This window comes from Neophocaena asiaeorientalis, unplaced genomic scaffold (assembly GCF_003031525.2).
Source record: "Neophocaena asiaeorientalis asiaeorientalis breed wild unplaced genomic scaffold, Neophocaena_asiaeorientalis_V1.1 scaffold91, whole genome shotgun sequence".
Lineage (NCBI taxonomy): Eukaryota > Metazoa > Chordata > Mammalia > Artiodactyla > Phocoenidae > Neophocaena > Neophocaena asiaeorientalis.
Genome location: NW_020173198.1, coordinates 8,772,082 through 8,789,052, shown reverse-complemented (window position 1 = coordinate 8,789,052; position 16,971 = coordinate 8,772,082). Strand labels below are relative to the sequence as shown.

At 46.1% G+C, this 16,971-nt stretch overlaps 1 long non-coding RNA gene across 3 annotated transcripts in view; it reads right to left on the bottom strand.

The window, feature by feature from the left end:
• The window catches only part of LOC112399387 (uncharacterized), a 35,267-nt gene that overhangs the window by 4,901 nt on the left and 13,395 nt on the right, over positions 1-16,971 (bottom strand). The window contains exons 1-4 of one of the 3 annotated variants that reach the window (XR_003003206.1): positions 8,180-9,330; positions 7,539-7,584; positions 2,037-2,150; positions 384-790 (exon numbers count right to left, since the gene is read on the bottom strand). This is a non-coding gene — a long non-coding RNA (uncharacterized LOC112399387). Of the gene's footprint in view, positions 1-383; positions 791-2,036; positions 2,151-7,538; positions 7,585-8,179; positions 9,331-16,971 lie in introns of those variants that run through there. The other 2 variants (XR_003003207.1, XR_003003208.1) reach the window with 2 other exon arrangements.

Here is a 16,971-nt window from a genome sequence, read left to right as displayed (position 1 = left end):
CCCTTCCCCCCCCCCCCCGCAAAACACACACACACACACACACACACACACACAATACTGTCCCCTTGGAACCACCAATGGTATTCGGGTCTCAGGAGTGGAAACCACAAACCATTGGAAGAATAGTTATTTGGGGTTCAGTGTTGATCCCAATCAGTATAGTAGAATTTTACGATCTTAAAACATCAGAGTTGGCTGTGACATGGCATAAGATGAGTGTTTCAGAAATATTTCTTAAAAGTTTAGCAGTGGGCTTCCCTGGTGGCGCAGTGGTTGAGAGTCCGCCTGCCGATGCAGGGGACACGGGTTCGTGCCCCGGTCCGGGAGGATCCCACGTGCCGCGGAGCGGCTGGGCCCGTGAGCCATGGCCGCTGAGCCTGCGCGTCCGGAGCCTGTGCTCTGCAACGGGAGAGGCCACAACAGTGAGAGGCCCGCGTACCACAAAAAAAAAAAAAAAAGTTTAGCAGCGTTGCCAAAACTCAGCCTCTGTTCACCAGTGCCAAATAGAAATGTGGAGACAGAGTTTTGGGTGAAGCAGAAAAGAATAGCTTTATTGCTTTGCCAGACAAAGGGGGCCACAGTGGGCTAATGCCCTCAAAACTGTGTGTCCCCTCCTGGAGGGGGTAGTGAGGAGTCTTACAATGCTCAAGGAGCAGGGCGTGATCGGTTTGTGGACACTCTTCTGATTGGTTGGTGGTGAGGTAATCGGGAGTCAGCATCATCAACCTTCCAGTTCTAACTGACGTGGGGTCCACGTGCTTGTGGGCAGCGTACAGCTAACTTCTTCCACCTGGTGGGGATTTCAGTATTTGCAAAACAGCTCAAAGGACATGGCTCAGAATATTATCCACAGTGCTTGAGGAGGAGCTAAACGTCCTTGACTTTGTTTAATGGCTAAAGTATTATTATTTTGTCTTGCTTGACTGTTTTCCTTTCTTTCTGCATTTTCTCACTTCTCTGATTAAATATTTTCTTTGACTAAAGTTTTTCTATAGACAGAAGGCGGGCAGAAGACATGGATGGGGTCTATTCTGGGAAGGCCTCATAGGACCCTGCCTGGTTACAGCAGGAATTAGCTTGGGTTGAGATTTTGCTCATCTTTTAGATGCTACTGAGATCAGGGATCCAGGAATGCCTGAATCTTGCCCCTGTCAATCTCCTTATACCACCCCCTCACTCCACCTCATTCCCAATGTTACTTAGGGAGCCACATGCAAGGGACAGTAGCTAGATTGGAATCAAGACACTTTATTAATAGTTGAACCTAGACCTAATAATCACCAGTGTAAATTTTCCTTTAAATATGGCACAAATGAACCAATCTATAAAAGGGAAACAGACTCACAGACATGGAGAACAGACTTGTGGTTGCCAAGGGGGAGAGGGGGAGGGAGAGGGATGGACTGGGAGTTTGGGGTTGGTAGATGCAAACTATTACATGTAGAATGGCTGAACAACAAGGTCCTACTCTATAGCACAGGGAACTGCATCCAATCTCCTGGGATAAACCACAATGGAAAAGAATATAAAAAGAATGTATATATATATAGTGTATAACTGAGTCACTTTGCTGTGTAGCAGAAATTAGCACAACCTTGTAAATCAACTATACTACCATCTTAAAAAAGGAAAAAAATAAAACTCCCTTTAAAAAGGGAGCACTTTTCTAGAGCACTCAGTTTAAGCTCTAGAATAAAATGGGCTTCTTAATCCCCCGCCCCCATCCATGAATATAAATCTTGGAGCCTGCCCAGCCTCATGGAGTGGGGGAGGGGCTGAACAGAGCTGCAGCCATTGCCACACAGTGACCCCTCCCACTAGTGACCCATGGCCCAGGGAGTGTCCTGGACTCTCAGGGAGCCGACTAGCACCTTCCCCTCATAGAGGAACTAAAAGGGTGATGGGCAGTGGGGTCAGGCATGATGTCTGAAGAGTCCTCTATGTGGACATAAATAAATCAATAACCTCTCAGGCACCACCCAACCCCCTTCACTTTGCATGAGAAAACCGAGATCCCCAAAGGAAAAGTGGCTCACACAACAGGACCACTGGCACAGCTGGAGTGAGAACTTGGGTTTCTGATTTCTGATTCAGAGCTTGGCAGATGGATTCTCTTCCCAGCTGGACACAGTCTCCAAGACTTATCAACTCTGTAAAAGAATCAAAAGAACTCAAGTGGCATCGAATCTCCTGGAAATGAAAGCAGCACTCCCCTTGGCCAAAACAGGATCACATAGATACCCCTGGTTGCAAAGACGTCTGGGACAGCAGGGAATAGTATTTCCCAACTGACTGGCTTAGTGATCCATAGTCTAAGATGAGCCCACTCCTACCTGGAACTAATTCAGAGTAGGCAAAAAAATAGGGGGGATAGGTAACTTGTAGGTAACATCGTCCATATTACAAATGAATAACCTGATGTGAGAGAGGTAAATTGATTTGCCTAAGGTCACAGCTAATTAATGGTCAAATTACACTTCTCCCTTGATTCCCGAGTTTGAGCTCTTAGCTGCAATGAAACACTGACTTTCAGAAAGAAAACAAAAATATGCGACTCTTCAAAATTTTGGAAATCTAATCATTTTTAAATCATCTCAGTTCAAAGATACTTGAAATTTGTACACATTTTTCACTCAAAGCAGCAGATCATTTTTTCTTCACAATGGAAGGATGTAGGACGATCAAACCTCACACCTCCAGGAGGCGCTACTCACATGGGACCTGTGTTATCAGCACCCTCTAAGTTGTGCAGTGCACAACCTGCCCAGCCACAGATATCAAACGGTGCTAAGTTTAATCTGTCTGGGCTCCAGTTTCTTCATCTGCAAATTGAGCTGGTTGTTCTGGAGTGATTCTGAGGTCCCTTGTGAGACCTTACGATACTGTGACAAACCATGTGTATTCACACAGGAGAATAACAAATAGGCCAGTACAGGTAGGTGTCATGCTTTCCCAGGAGGCCTTGCTGGTGCTTTGCCAAATTGCAGCGTAGAGATGGTTCTGACATTCCCCATATTGCCCATAATACAGCACTTTTGGTTGTAAAACACCCTTGTCAACAACCCAGAACTCTCTGGAGCTTACTTTTTCAGAAACCAAGGATGTCCTTATGGTCACATAAAAGTGATGCCTCTTCCTTGTCAGACTAGCAGCGAATAGGGTGCTGATCCTTGAAGGACACTCTTCCTGGGCATGGTGCCTGCTTTGAATTGGCATGATCTTTCCCCCTCATATCTGTCTAGTCCCCAGAGGCATAGGCCCTCTTATTACATTGTCTCAGCCTGGAGTTTAGCTCCACAGGCAACCTCCTGTCATTTGTTTGTCTGATGGATATTATTTCTTCTAAGAATCTAATTAGGATCTTTTAAAGGGTTCAGCCTGGGAGTGAGGGAATTAACTATGACTCAGAGTGTGTGCTTTTCAAAGCCAAGCAAAAAGTTAGATGATCATTCATTTGATTTATTCATGTATTTATTCATTCCACAAACCCTGACAATGCACCTTTTTTGTGCCAGTCTCTGCTGGGAGTTCAGGCAAGTGGAGAGAAATGGATGATTTCTGGGCTCGCCTGGTGGCGCAGTGGTTGAGAATCCACCTGCCAATGCAGGGGACACAGGTTTGAGCCCTGGTCCGGGAGGATCCCACATGCTGCGGAGCAACTAAGCCCATGCGTCACAACTACTGAGCCTGTGCTCTAGAGCCCACATGCCACAGCTACTGAGCCCATGTGCCACAACTGCTGAGCCTGCGTGCCACAGCTACTGAAGCCTGTGCGCCTGGAGCCCGTGCTCCGCAACGAGAGAGACCACCATGGTGATAGGCCCGTGCGCCATGGCGAGAGGCCCATGCGCCATGGCGAGGAGTGGCCCCCACTCGCCACAACTAAAGAAAGCCCACGCGCAGCAACGAAGACCCAACGCAGCCAAAAATAAATAAATAGATAAAAAGAAACGGACGATTTCTTTCCACCTTGGAACTGTTTAGCCACATATCACAAGTGCGCTCCACTTCAAGGAAAGTGATTAAACATGGCACAAAATGCCATGGGTCCACCAAGTCACCTTTTAGTTCCCTCTTTTTGGGTGGTGGTCAAAGAAGGTTACATTTCACAGCCCCTCTGCAGCTAAGTGAGGCCACGTAACTAGTTCTAACCAAAGGGCTCTAGCAGAAGTGACCAGCGTCATGAAGAAGCAGGGTGCAAACATCCATTCTCTCTTACCCTGGCTTGGCGACCAAGAGTGCAGGGGTGGAGGTGTCTGAATATCTGTCAGCCTGAGTCTCTGAGTGACTGAGTGAGGCAGAGCCCCACCCCTGCTTCCTATACCCTAATTCAGATGTGTAGCAGGAACGGGAAATAAACATTTGTCTTCTTAAGCCACTGAGATTCGGGGATTCACTTATCACCACTACATAACTTAGCCTCACCTGACTAATCTAAAATCTAAACATTTAAACCAGTTAAACTGGTGGTGATGGGCCTGGGGAGAACAGTTATATACCTCATTTATTTGGTAAATGTTTACAGAGCGCAGACTATATGCCATATACAGTGTTGTGGTTCCAAAAATGAGTAAAGGATTGTCTCTGTCCTCATGGAGCTCATGATTTGATCATAATCATAACATTACAGTGTCTGACACATAGTAATTGCTCAGCAAATAATATTACTACTCTAACTGAAGCTCAGATATTCACACCTGCAGTGCGCTCCCAGCAAGATTATTATTCCTCAGAATTCAATATTTGTGTATAGGTAAAATTCCAAATGGTAGTTCGCACAGATCTTTAGTATACCACTTAATGGGTTTTGACAAAGGCACACAGCTTCGCAATCCAAACCCCTATCAAGATACAGAACATCTCCATCACCCCAGAAAGTGCTCTCATGTTCCTGCTTTTCTCATCCATGCTGATCTTCACCTTTGTAAAGATATCTAAAAGGGTAAAATTAAAGGCAAACACACATAATTCTAAAAGAGCAACTCAAAGTTCTGCAAGCCATGGATGGCAAACCAGGGCGGGGGGTGCCACTTATGGAGCATCTTCAGAGCTCTGCAGAGCATCTTCAGAGCATCAGGCACTGCAGGTGCAGCAGCGAACTAAACAGCCCCCAAAATCCCTGCCCTCACTGTGTTTCTATACCGGTGTGGGGAGTGGGTGGCAATAAACACAGAAATAAGCAAATATATGGATTTCCAGATAGTGATAAGTGCTACAGAGAAAAATGAAGCAGAAAAGGAAACTAGAGGGTATGAGGCACGGGGACGTGGGGTTGCGATTTTAAAGAGGGTGGTTAGGAAACCTCACTGGGTGACAGTTAAGCAAATACCTGCAAATGGCAAGATGCATAGGAAAGTGTGATGAAGGAATACATGAGTGTATTAGTCCGCCAGGGCTGCCATAACAAAGTAACACAGACTGGCGGTCTTAAACAACAAACATTTTTTCCTGAAAAGTTCTGGAAGTCCCAGATCACAGTGTCACAGTTTCTCCTAAGGCCTCTCTCCTTGGCTTGCAGATGGCCACCTTCTCCCTGTGTCCTCACATGATCGCCTCTCCATTTACGTGTTGTCTGTGTCCTAGTCTCTCCCTCTAAGGACACCAGTCATATTGGATTAGGGCCCACCCATCTGACCTCATTTTACATTAATTATCTCTTTAAAGGTCCTATCTCCAAATACAGTCACATTCTGATGTACTGGGCATTAGGACTTCGACAGAATGAATTTTGAGGGGAACACAGTTCAGTCCATAACAGTGAGTGAATGAATGAATGAACAGATGAACCAGTCTGCTGCTTTGCTTCTGGGTGAGAAAGTGAAGGTAGCCAGAGAAACATGAAGAGGAACAAAGGACAAGGAACAAGCAGCCACATCAGGAGAAAAGCTGAGGATTTGACACGTGTTGTTTTTCAAATCCCTCTTGGCCAGTTCAAAATGTGCTTTTTTCTGGCTCTGGCTCTCAACTATTTCCAGAAGTGGTTTTATTAACTGCTGGCTTGCAGCAGGAAGTGGTAGAGAAAAACCCTGATCTTGGAACCAGAAGAGCTGGGTTCTGTATCTACTCTGCTGAGTGACTTTGAAGAAGTCACTTAACCTCTCTGCTTCATCTATAAAATGGAGATGAGAATCCTGCCCCTTCACAGAACTGGCAGAGAAGTGAAGTGAGGCAATCGGCAGGCAGATGAGGGCGTGTAGCAACAGGGCTTAGTAAACAGGAAAATGTAATATAAATAAAAGTGGAAGGTATTACTGTGAAGCTTGCAGTGAAAACTACTGCAGACAGCTCATAGCTGGGGCCTTCTGGCCACTTTAAAGGGAGTTTATTAAACTCTAGTCCCTGTCCTGCTTGTTTCCCCGCAATCCCCAGGGCAATCAGAGAGCTGGGAAGGTGCAGGCTGGGGAGAAGAAAGGCTTATAAAAATGGGAAGAGAGGTTGACCCCATCTCAGGCGCAGAACTGGCCATTCCTGCCTCACCAAGGATCCTTTATACACACACATACATATATAAAGCCGTAGATGTTTAATGCATACAACCTGATGTGTTTGGAGGTAAGTATATACCCGTGAAACCAACATGACTGTCGATGCCATAAACTTATTCATCACCTCCAAAAGTTCCTCCTGCCCCCTTTGTTTTTTTTTCTCTTTTGTGGTAAGAGCACTTAACATAAGATCTATCCTCTTAGTGAATTTTGAAGTATATAATATAGCACTGTTAGTCATGAGCTCTATGTTATACAGTAGATCTCCAGAGCTTTATTTTGTATGACTGAAACCCTTGGACCACCAGCCCCCAGGCCCTGGCAACCACCATTCTACTCTCTGCTTCTGTGAATTTGGTTATGTCTGAGTCCACATATGAGTGAGATCATGCTGTATTTGACTTTCTGTGGTCTGATTTATTACTTAGCATAACGTCCTCCAGGTCCATCCGTGTTGCTGCAAGTGGCGGGATTTCCTTCTTTTTAAGGCTGAATAATATCCCATCATATGTATATACCACATTTTCTTTATCATCAAGGATTCTTGGTATCAAAAGCTGACAATAATGGGCCCCCTCCTTGCCAGATTTGGTACTAAGCCCTCCCCAGGCATCAATTCACTGAATCCCGACAATACCCTCTGAGTCTGGAGCTATTATCTACCCATTTTTTAGATGAAGAAACTGAGGCTCAATGGAATTAAATAATTGCCCAGAGTCATGTGGCTATTAAGAGACAGAATTGAGCCCAAATCAACTTCCACCTACACCCTTTCACAATTACACAAAATGCGCTAAGGTGTGCCTGGCACTAAGCAGGTGCTAAAGATATTTAAGGCATCTCAATTCTGTTTGAATCCCAGCTCTGACACTTCCTAGCTGTGTGACTTTGGACACGTTATTTACCTTCTCAGAGGACTACCCTGCCTGCCTGTCACCTCCAGTACTGGCCAAGTGTGAGTTGGGGGTTGTTCTTTAGCCTCTTTGAGCCTCAGTTCCCTTAGCTGTACAATGGGGACAATAACAGCCCGTATCCCAAGTGAAAAGCACTTACCCCAGTACCTGGCAGCTATCATTTTGTGACAGCAACAACAGTGCATCTACACCGCATGGGGGCAAGGAAGAAGAGCAGAGATAGAAACACAAACAGAAAGAATAAATTTAAATTTTGTACATTTTGCCCTTTCAGAGCTTAGGATCAAAAAACAATTATCTCAGCTAAAGATGTGTCATTATCCTTTGATTAGAAAACAAGAAACGGTGTGATGTGTTGTGTTTCCCTTTTTGCTTTGGCTACCAGAAAGCTCACAGCTAAATTCCATTCTTATTCATAGTAACTAGGTAGAACAGAGTCTAGGCTTAGTCTTCCTTTATGCTATATGCATTTTTAAATTTCTGTTCTATTGACTTTATTGTCCTGTAACATTTAGAGTTAACATAAAAAAATTATTAATCCAGCCTCTTGAAAAGTAGGTAAAAATAGTCAAGACATATTATGTAGTTATATGTCAACTATATATAGGCTAAAGCAGTACATTTGAAATCAAAACATTACCTGTTACTTGAATTTTAGACAAAGACAAAAGGCACTGAGATTACTTTCAAAGTAAGAGATTACTTTCAAAGTGGATTAGTTCAGATGAAATATTTAGGGGGAAAAATATGTAAGTGATTCCCAGTGTGGGCCAATCCTACTTGCAGGCAGAGAGGAGGGTCAGTTCTGGGTCCCCAGGGTCCACTGGGCTGGCACTCAGCTTTTCCAGGTCCCAGCTCTACGAGGAGCAGAGGCCTGCACCGTTTCCCATGCCTTCAGGGGTTTCCTGTTTATCTTTCCAGATCGTGTGTCCACTTGCACTAAGATGTGAATCCGTGGCAGAAGCCAAGATGACAGGAGCTATTTCTGTAAGTCAGTTTGATGTTAAACATGCTGGAGGAAGGAAATTTACATTTAAATTAAATTTTGGTTATATTCCCATTGTACAGTCTCCAGAAAGAGTAACTGTATGTGTGAGAGAGAGTATGTGTGTTTATATCCAAATACGATATTCTCTCAAATTGACAGTTACAAGGGTTCTCATTCTGGTGCTGGTATAATGGCCAAAAGACTGGAAACAATATAAAATTAATCAATGGGACCTGGTAGGATGATATGCCCACAGAATGGAAGAGGACGCAAGCGTTAATAAAGAATGAGGACCCAGCAACTTTGGGAACTAGTCTGGTTAAGATGAACTCACACGTAACCCAGGATTTCCTCAGCCTCTGTCACTCTCAGAAAAAAATCCAAATTCCTCAGCCTGGCCTACACCAGGCTTTCTCACTGTGAGCACTGTTGACGCTTGCGGCCGGATGGTCTATGTAGTGGGGGGCTGTCTCGTGAGTTGTAGGATATGTATGGACGTCCCTGGGTGCGACCCATAAATGCCAGTTGCACCCCTGCCCCGAAAGTTGTGACAACCAAAACTGTCTCCAGACATTGCCAAAATATTGCTTCATGCAACAACATGGATAAATCTCACAAACATAAAAACACACACACAAAAAGAGTACATATTGGGAATCCCCTGGCAGTCCGCGCTTCCATTGCAGGGGGCATGGGTTCGATCCCTGGTTGGGGAACAAAGATCCCCCATGCCGTGGGGCATGGCCAAAAAAACAAAAGAGTACATATTATTTATAAACCCATTTTGTTGGGAGAAAGAAGGCACAGGCAAGGGGCTTCTGGGATGAAAGTAACAGTCTGTTTCCAGATTGAAGTACTGATTACTCAGGTGTTTTTCACTCTGAAAATTCATCGTGTTGTACACTTTTCCATAATTATGTTATAATTCAGTAAAAATGGTTTTTAAAAAGTGGGGTTTCCTGTTTATCTTTCCAGATCGTGTGTCCACTTGCACTAAGATGTGAATCCGTGGCAGAAGCCAAGATGACAGGAGCTATTTCTGTAAGTCAGTTTGATGTTAAACATGCTGGAGGAAGGAAATTTACATTTAAATTAAATTTTGGTTATATTCCCATTGTACAGTCTCCAGAAAGAGTAACTGTATGTGTGAGAGAGAGTATGTGTGTTTATATCCAAATACGATATTCTCTCAAATTGACAGTTACAAGGGTTCTCATTCTGGTGCTGGTATAATGGCCAAAAGACTGGAAACAATATAAAATTAATCAATGGGACCTGGTAGGATGATATGCCCACAGAATGGAAGAGGACGCAAGCGTTAATAAAGAATGAGGACCCAGCAACTTTGGGAACTAGTCTGGTTAAGATGAACTCACACGTAACCCAGGATTTCCTCAGCCTCTGTCACTCTCAGAAAAAAATCCAAATTCCTCAGCCTGGCCTACACCAGGCTTTCTCACTGTGAGCACTGTTGACGCTTGCGGCCGGATGGTCTATGTAGTGGGGGGCTGTCTCGTGAGTTGTAGGATATGTATGGACGTCCCTGGGTGCGACCCATAAATGCCAGTTGCACCCCTGCCCCGAAAGTTGTGACAACCAAAACTGTCTCCAGACATTGCCAAAATATTGCTTCATGCAACAACATGGATAAATCTCACAAACATAAAAACACACACACAAAAAGAGTACATATTGGGAATCCCCTGGCAGTCCGCGCTTCCATTGCAGGGGGCATGGGTTCGATCCCTGGTTGGGGAACAAAGATCCCCCATGCCGTGGGGCATGGCCAAAAAAACAAAAGAGTACATATTATTTATAAACCCATTTTGTTGGGAGAAAGAAGGCACAGGCAAGGGGCTTCTGGGATGAAAGTAACAGTCTGTTTCCAGATTGAAGTACTGATTACTCAGGTGTTTTTCACTCTGAAAATTCATCGTGTTGTACACTTTTCCATAATTATGTTATAATTCAGTAAAAATGGTTTTTAAAAAGTGAGGCGGGGCTTCCCTGGTGGCGCAGTGGTTGAGAGTCCGCCTGCCAATGCAGGGGACAAGGGTTCGTGCCCTGGTCCAGGAAGATGCCACATGCCACAGAGCGGCTGGGCCCGTGAGCCATGGCCGCTGAGCCTGCGCATCCGGAGCCTGTGCTCCACACGGGAGAGGCCTCAACAGTGAGAGGCCCGCGTACCACAAAAAAAAAAAAAAAAAAAAAAAAGTGAGGCGTATCTACATGACCTGATATGGAAAAATCTCCGATACACATGGTAAGTGGGAAAAAAAGCAAGCTGAAGAACACAAATGTTGTAATTCCATTTATAACGTATTTCCGGAAGCACAGGGGGTGGGGGGAGGGAAGCACACACACTACTGATGGGAGTGTGAATTGTTAATCACCGCACAGTGTCCTCACTAAAAATGCCAAGGCGGCCCACACCCCACGACTCAGCACCTCTGGACCTCAGGAATGTGCTCTCTGAGAAACTCCTGCCCACTGCCCAAGGAGACTCAGACAAGGAATGTTCACCACAGTGATGACTGAGGCTCAGAGGAGTTAAGTAACTTGCTGAAGATCACACAGCCTGTGAATCAGAAAGCCAGCATCTGATCTCAGGAGGTTGAGGGCTGCTAGGGGCTCTAACTCTCCAGCACTTCTGCTGGTACTGCATGTGGGTGGAGTGTCCTGCCACAGCTGGCTAAGAGTCCTCCAGCGCAGCTGCAGGTGTTCACAGGACTCATGCTTCACAGTGCGGAGGTGAGCGCAGCCTCGCTACACATGCTGCCAGCCCATCCCCCCTAGACCTCAGTGTCTCCTTCCCAGCCTTGGGTTACACCACAAAATGCCCCCGTTTTATTGCCTCCTCCTTGGGAGGTACCAGCCTCAGGGAAAAGAGGACGCAAAGGAAAAGTCCCTCTCTCCTCTCTACTGTAGGTTAACCTGGAATGGCCCTTCCTCAGAGGGCCTGGCAGCCCTGCCCGTTGTTGCCCCAGCCCAACAGAGGAGTGATGACAGATTAGACCCCACCGCCTTGTGGCAGGAAGCCAAGGGTGGCTCTTGCCTTTGGGAAGGGCAAAGCTGTGAGCTGATTGAAGAGATCAAAGGCAGCTCCATCCTTTTCAGATGAAATGAGCTGCTAACACTTTTAAAGAGGGAGAATAAGTAAACACTGAAACTATCTCGGGGCGAAAAGAAGTCACATCCTAGAAACTCTTGCTAGACTCTGAGCTATTCTGATTTCTCTTCTTCTGATTTGGGATTATCCACCAAAAAGTCAAATTCTTTCCCATATTGATGGTGATGATGGTGATAGTAACAATACCAGAGACTCTCACCACTGAGGCTTGTGAACGTAAGGACTTTACATCTAGTAACTCATCTACTGCTCCCAGTTCGCAAAGAGCCTAAGAAGGAGGTTCAGTGGGTAGCCCAGGCTTGCCACTGAGAAAACTGAGGCCTTGATCAGAGGCAAGTCCCAGCTCCAGGCCAAACCCTTTCCAACTCAGCTGAGGTCAGAATTCTAAGTTGGAAGTCCACATCCTGCCATTGTCCCCGATACGTTGGCCTCAAGGCAGGAGATGATGTCATGGGAACTGATGTTTTTGTCCGAAGGGATGGCAAGGCTGGGGGGAAGGGCGTTCGGAGGGCAGCCCTTCTCTCCCACTCCGGGTCGCTCACAGGGGTGTCCAAAGATCTTTACTTCTTTCTCACATGCTTCTGTGATATTTGCAATTTTTACAGCGAGCATATATTATTTCTATGATCAAAAACAAACAAGAAAGCTATTTTCACTTTGAAAAAACAATCCAGGGCCAGTTTGCACTTTTCTAGATTCCCAGGGTCAGTTTCTGGCCTATCTGGGTCACTTGCTCCTTGGCCTGGCTCTCTGTGAAAATAACCTAACAGACCGGGAGTCTCTCTCTGGTTCCTTCAAATTCAGACTGCTCTCTTAGGCTCGAAGGGGTCATAGGCTGAGGATTATTTAGCACAGAGCCAAGCACCTAATGAGCACCAATACATGACCCCTCTGTTATTATTCATGAGTCTCAATTACGTTCTGTGCCAAATACCGTGCTTGCATGCTTGGTTGAGAGAGAGGTTCCCATTTTACGGATGAGGAAAATGAGATTCAGAGAGGCAAAGGGACTTCCCCAAGGATCTGAAGTCAAACCGCATTGCATCTTCTGCCTGGCACGTCTTTCCCTCAAGTCTGAATTCAGTCCAATGTCGCCTCCCTGAGTGGTCCCTCTCTGAGCTGATTCTCACTTACCTTGCCGAGGGCTCTTTGCCCCTGCCTTCACGTTTGAATCATATGGGGAACGTTAAAAAATCCTGTTTCCTGGCTGCTTCTGTATCAATGACATCAGAATCTCAGAGGGTGTAATAGTAACTTGGGGGTATGATGGAGTATAATACTGGAGGCCCGGCAATAGTATTTATTAACACTCCCCAGGTGATTTCAACGTGCAGCTAAGATTGAGGTCTGTCTTCACTTTCGCGTAAGAAGGCCCAAAGTAGGGTAAATAACTGTTCAGTTTGCCCAGGACCGAGGGTGTTCCAGGGACATGGGACTTTCAGCAATAAAACTTTGAAAGCCCTGGGCAAACTGAGATGTGTTGGTTACCTTGGCCAAAGCCAGGTCCCACTGGCGGCAAAACCAAATGTCTCCAGGTATCAAGCCAGTACCTAAATGTCTGAAGTTGCCCACAACGGGCAGTAGGAGATGGCGTTTGAGAGCAGACAGATGAAGAGAGCATGTCCCACCTGGACCCTCACATTCAGGTGAAATAAACATAACAAGCAGTGCTGTACTATCGGACCAGAGCCACTCGTTTTAAACTTCCGACGGGCAACCTTCAACTCCTACTCTAGAGCCACCAGAACAATTGTCTACCTACAGCAGAGTCCAGTGGGCCCATAGTTCTCAAGCTTATACTGCAATTACCTGGGGAGCTTTAACAAAATCCTGACACTCAGGCCCAGCCCACAACAATTGACTCATAGTCTCTGAGGGTGGGACTCAGGAGTTGCTATATTTTTTAATCTCCACAGGTGGCTGTAATGTCTGGCTAGGGCTGAAGATAGATGCAGTGGGTGACCAGATGAAGGAGGAAAGGGGGACATTTCTTCTCTACACCTGGTGTGTCTCTAAAACACCCTTGGTGTCTGACTTATAAGCTTTGAAGAGCATTTCTGTTCTACCTGCTCTTTACAGCCAGTAATAAAAATCAATTCTAAAGCAACAAAGATGTCCTGCAGTAGTTGAATGAACTGTGGTACATCCAGATGACAGAATATTTTTCAGCACTAAAAAGAAATGAGCTACCAAGCCATGAAAAGACATGGAGGAACCTTAAAGGCATGTTATTAAGTAAAAGAAGCCAATCGGAAAAAAGGCTGCATACTATATGATTCCAACTATATGACATTCTGGAAAAGGCAAAACTACGGAGACAGTAAAAAGATCAGGGGTTGCGGGGAGGGGAGAGTGATGAATAGTAGAGCACAGAGGACTTTTAGGGCAGTGGACATACTCTGTATTATACTAGAACGGTGGATACAGGTCACTAGACATTTGTCCTAATCCAAAGAATGTACAACCCAAGAGTGAACCCTGATGTAAACTTTGGGTGATGATGATGTGTCAGTGTAAGTCCATCAGTTGTAACAAATGTACCATCTGGTGAGGGATGTTGATAAGGAGGGAGTGGGGACAGTGGGCACATGAGAATCTCTATACCTTCCAGTCAATTTCGTTGTGAATCTATAACTGCCTCTAAAAGAATGAAGTTTTTTTGGTTGGTTTTTTTTAATCAAGACTGAGGAAGTGCTTCCAACCCATTCATTCATCAGGCACCACTGAGCACCCAGTGCCTGACCCAGCTGCATGCTGGGAGATCAGGGTGTGCTGCAGGGGGATGGCTTCTGCTGTGTGACACTGGGCAACATACTTAGCCTTCCTGTGTCTCAGTGATTTCCTCCATGTCAACAGCAGCTTGAGGTGCCTGGGTCTCAAGTCCTATGGACATTCCAAGTGGGGCTGGGGATCCAGGATCCTGGACCCATAGGCCTTGCTGTGGTAGAGAGAGATTTTGCACAATGGTGCTAAGGCAGCAGGGTTTTCTGGCATTAGAACAATACCCTGTGCAAAAGAGGGGAGGAAAAGGTCTCCTGAGTCACTGGTGGAAATTACTATGGTCAGTGGAGAGGGAGGAAACAGTGTGGGCATATGTGTGTACATGCATGTGAATAGGTGTGATTACATATCTGGGGGGGGGTGTCTGTGAGGGCATATATACCAGGAGTGTGTGTATGCGGTGGAGTGTGTATGTGTGAATGCCTGTGTGCAAATATGAATGTGTGTATATATGAATTTGCAGGAGGATTCTGTGTCTATATGAGGACGTAAGTGTACGTATATATGTGAATTGTGGACATATGTGATGGACATATATGTGTAATGGTAATGTGTGACTATGAATGCACAGGCATATTTGTGTGAGTGAGTGTGTATGAGGGTGTGTGCAGGAGGGTGAACTAGGTGCTGGTGGGCAAGTTGTTTAACCTTTCTGTGTCTCAGTTTCCCTATGTCTAAAATGAAGACAAGTACTTACCGTGGTAGGTTAAAAGTGGTCACAAACTCTTTATACCCCTGCCATTGATAGGTGGAGTCCATGTCGCTTCCTCTTTAACCTGCGCTAGACCTGTGGTTTGTTCTGACCAATAGAATCTGGGCCTTACAAGACCTGCAGTTCTGCATTTGCACACGTGGAACACCTCCCCTGGAAGAGTCCAGTGGCCAAGCCATGAGAAGCTAGAGCCAAATGGTGAGGCCACATGGAGGGAAACTGAGGCACACCAGTCCAGCACCAGCTGAGTTCATAGCCCACAGGACCACCAACTGCCCACTACAGGAGTGAGCCCTCCTGGACAGGCCTGTGGTCCCAGTTGGCATCACACGGAGCAGAACTGAAACTGAGAAGGACCCTCAGGGCCCTCCTGAGTACAAGCCCCTCGCCGTCCCCACTTCTTGTTTGTAGAAAAAGCTTTAGTCTCCTAGGTCTTCCCTGAGTTCCAAAGAGTAGGCTCAACAGTTAATGACCAGAGAAGTGAGAACAATAAGGTCACAGGACTCCTAGTTTCCTCCTGAAGGGGTATAGATAACAATCTGATGCATATCTTTGAGTTGTTCTGCAAAAACTAAGATACCCCCCACCAACCGGGTAAAGGATGGTGACTACATGCTGACCACAAGCATGTGGACCCCAGACTGGTTGGAACCAGAAGGCTGATGATTGAGATTCCTGAAACACCCCCCTGTTACCTCCCTACCAACCAATAAGGAGAAAGTCCACAAGCTGATCACACACTCTGTAACCCTCACCCCTAATGTTGTCTTTAAAAACCCTCACCTAGGGGCTTCCCTGGTGGCGCAGCGGCTGAGAGTCCGCCTGCCGATACAGGGGACATGGGTTCGTGCCCCAGTTCGGGAGGATCCCACATGCTGCGGAGCGACTGGGCCCGTGAGCCATGGCCGCTGAGCCTGTGCGTCTGGGGCCTGTGCTCTGCAACGGGAGAGGCCACAACAGTGAGAGGCCCGTGTACCGCAAAAAAACAAAAACAAAGAAACCCAAAAAACCCTCACCTAAAAGCTGTCAGGAAGTTTGGGTCTTTGAGCACAAGTTGCCCATTCTCCTTGCTCGCTGCCCTGCAATAAACACTGCACTTTCCTTCACTGCAAGCTGGTATCAGTCGATTGGCTTTGCTGTGCTGTGGACCTGAGTTCAGTTCCACAGAACTGCCAGCAGAGCTCATTAACACACAGACTCATGAGAGATAATAATGGTGGTGGTTATTTTTGAGCCACTAAATTTTAGGGTGGTTTATGCAGCAATAGATAACTGATACTATACAGAGTTTTTAAGCACTTAGAACATGGGGTCAGCAAAGTTTTCCTGTGAAGGGCCAGATAGTAAACACTTTAGGTTTGGGGGCCATATGGTCACTGTTGAAACTACTTAGTGCTGCCTTTGCAGTGCAAAAGCAGCTAAGACAGTGCATTAATGATGAGGGTGACTGTGTTCCAATAAAACTTTATTTACACAAACAGGCAGCCGCTGGATTTGGCCCACAGGCAGTTGTTGGCCCAGACCTAGAAAACTGCCTGGGACACAGTACATGCTATAGACGTGTTAGCTATGGGTGCACGTGTGTGAGTTCAAGAGTGTGTACGTCTGTGAGTGCATCATGTACACACGTGTCTGCATGTGACTGGATGAGTGGAAATGTGTGTGGAATCTGTTTAGTCCTTCTGTAAAAACACAGCAACTAGCCCATACCAGCTGACGTTTCAGAGCACCTCCGCCCGGGGTTCCTGCTTCTATTCTGAGGAGAAAGCAAAGCATCAGAGAAAATCAAGAGAGGAGAGAGCTGGCCTGTCCCATGGTTTGCATCTGGGCTACTGTAGCGTGACACCCACGCCTTCCTGTCTGCTGGAAGGACGGTGAAGTCAGCTCTCTGGTTGGAGGGGGAGGGGAGGCCATAAAAATGAAAAAGGAACTCTAGAGCTTTTAAGGAAGGGCTTGGGGGG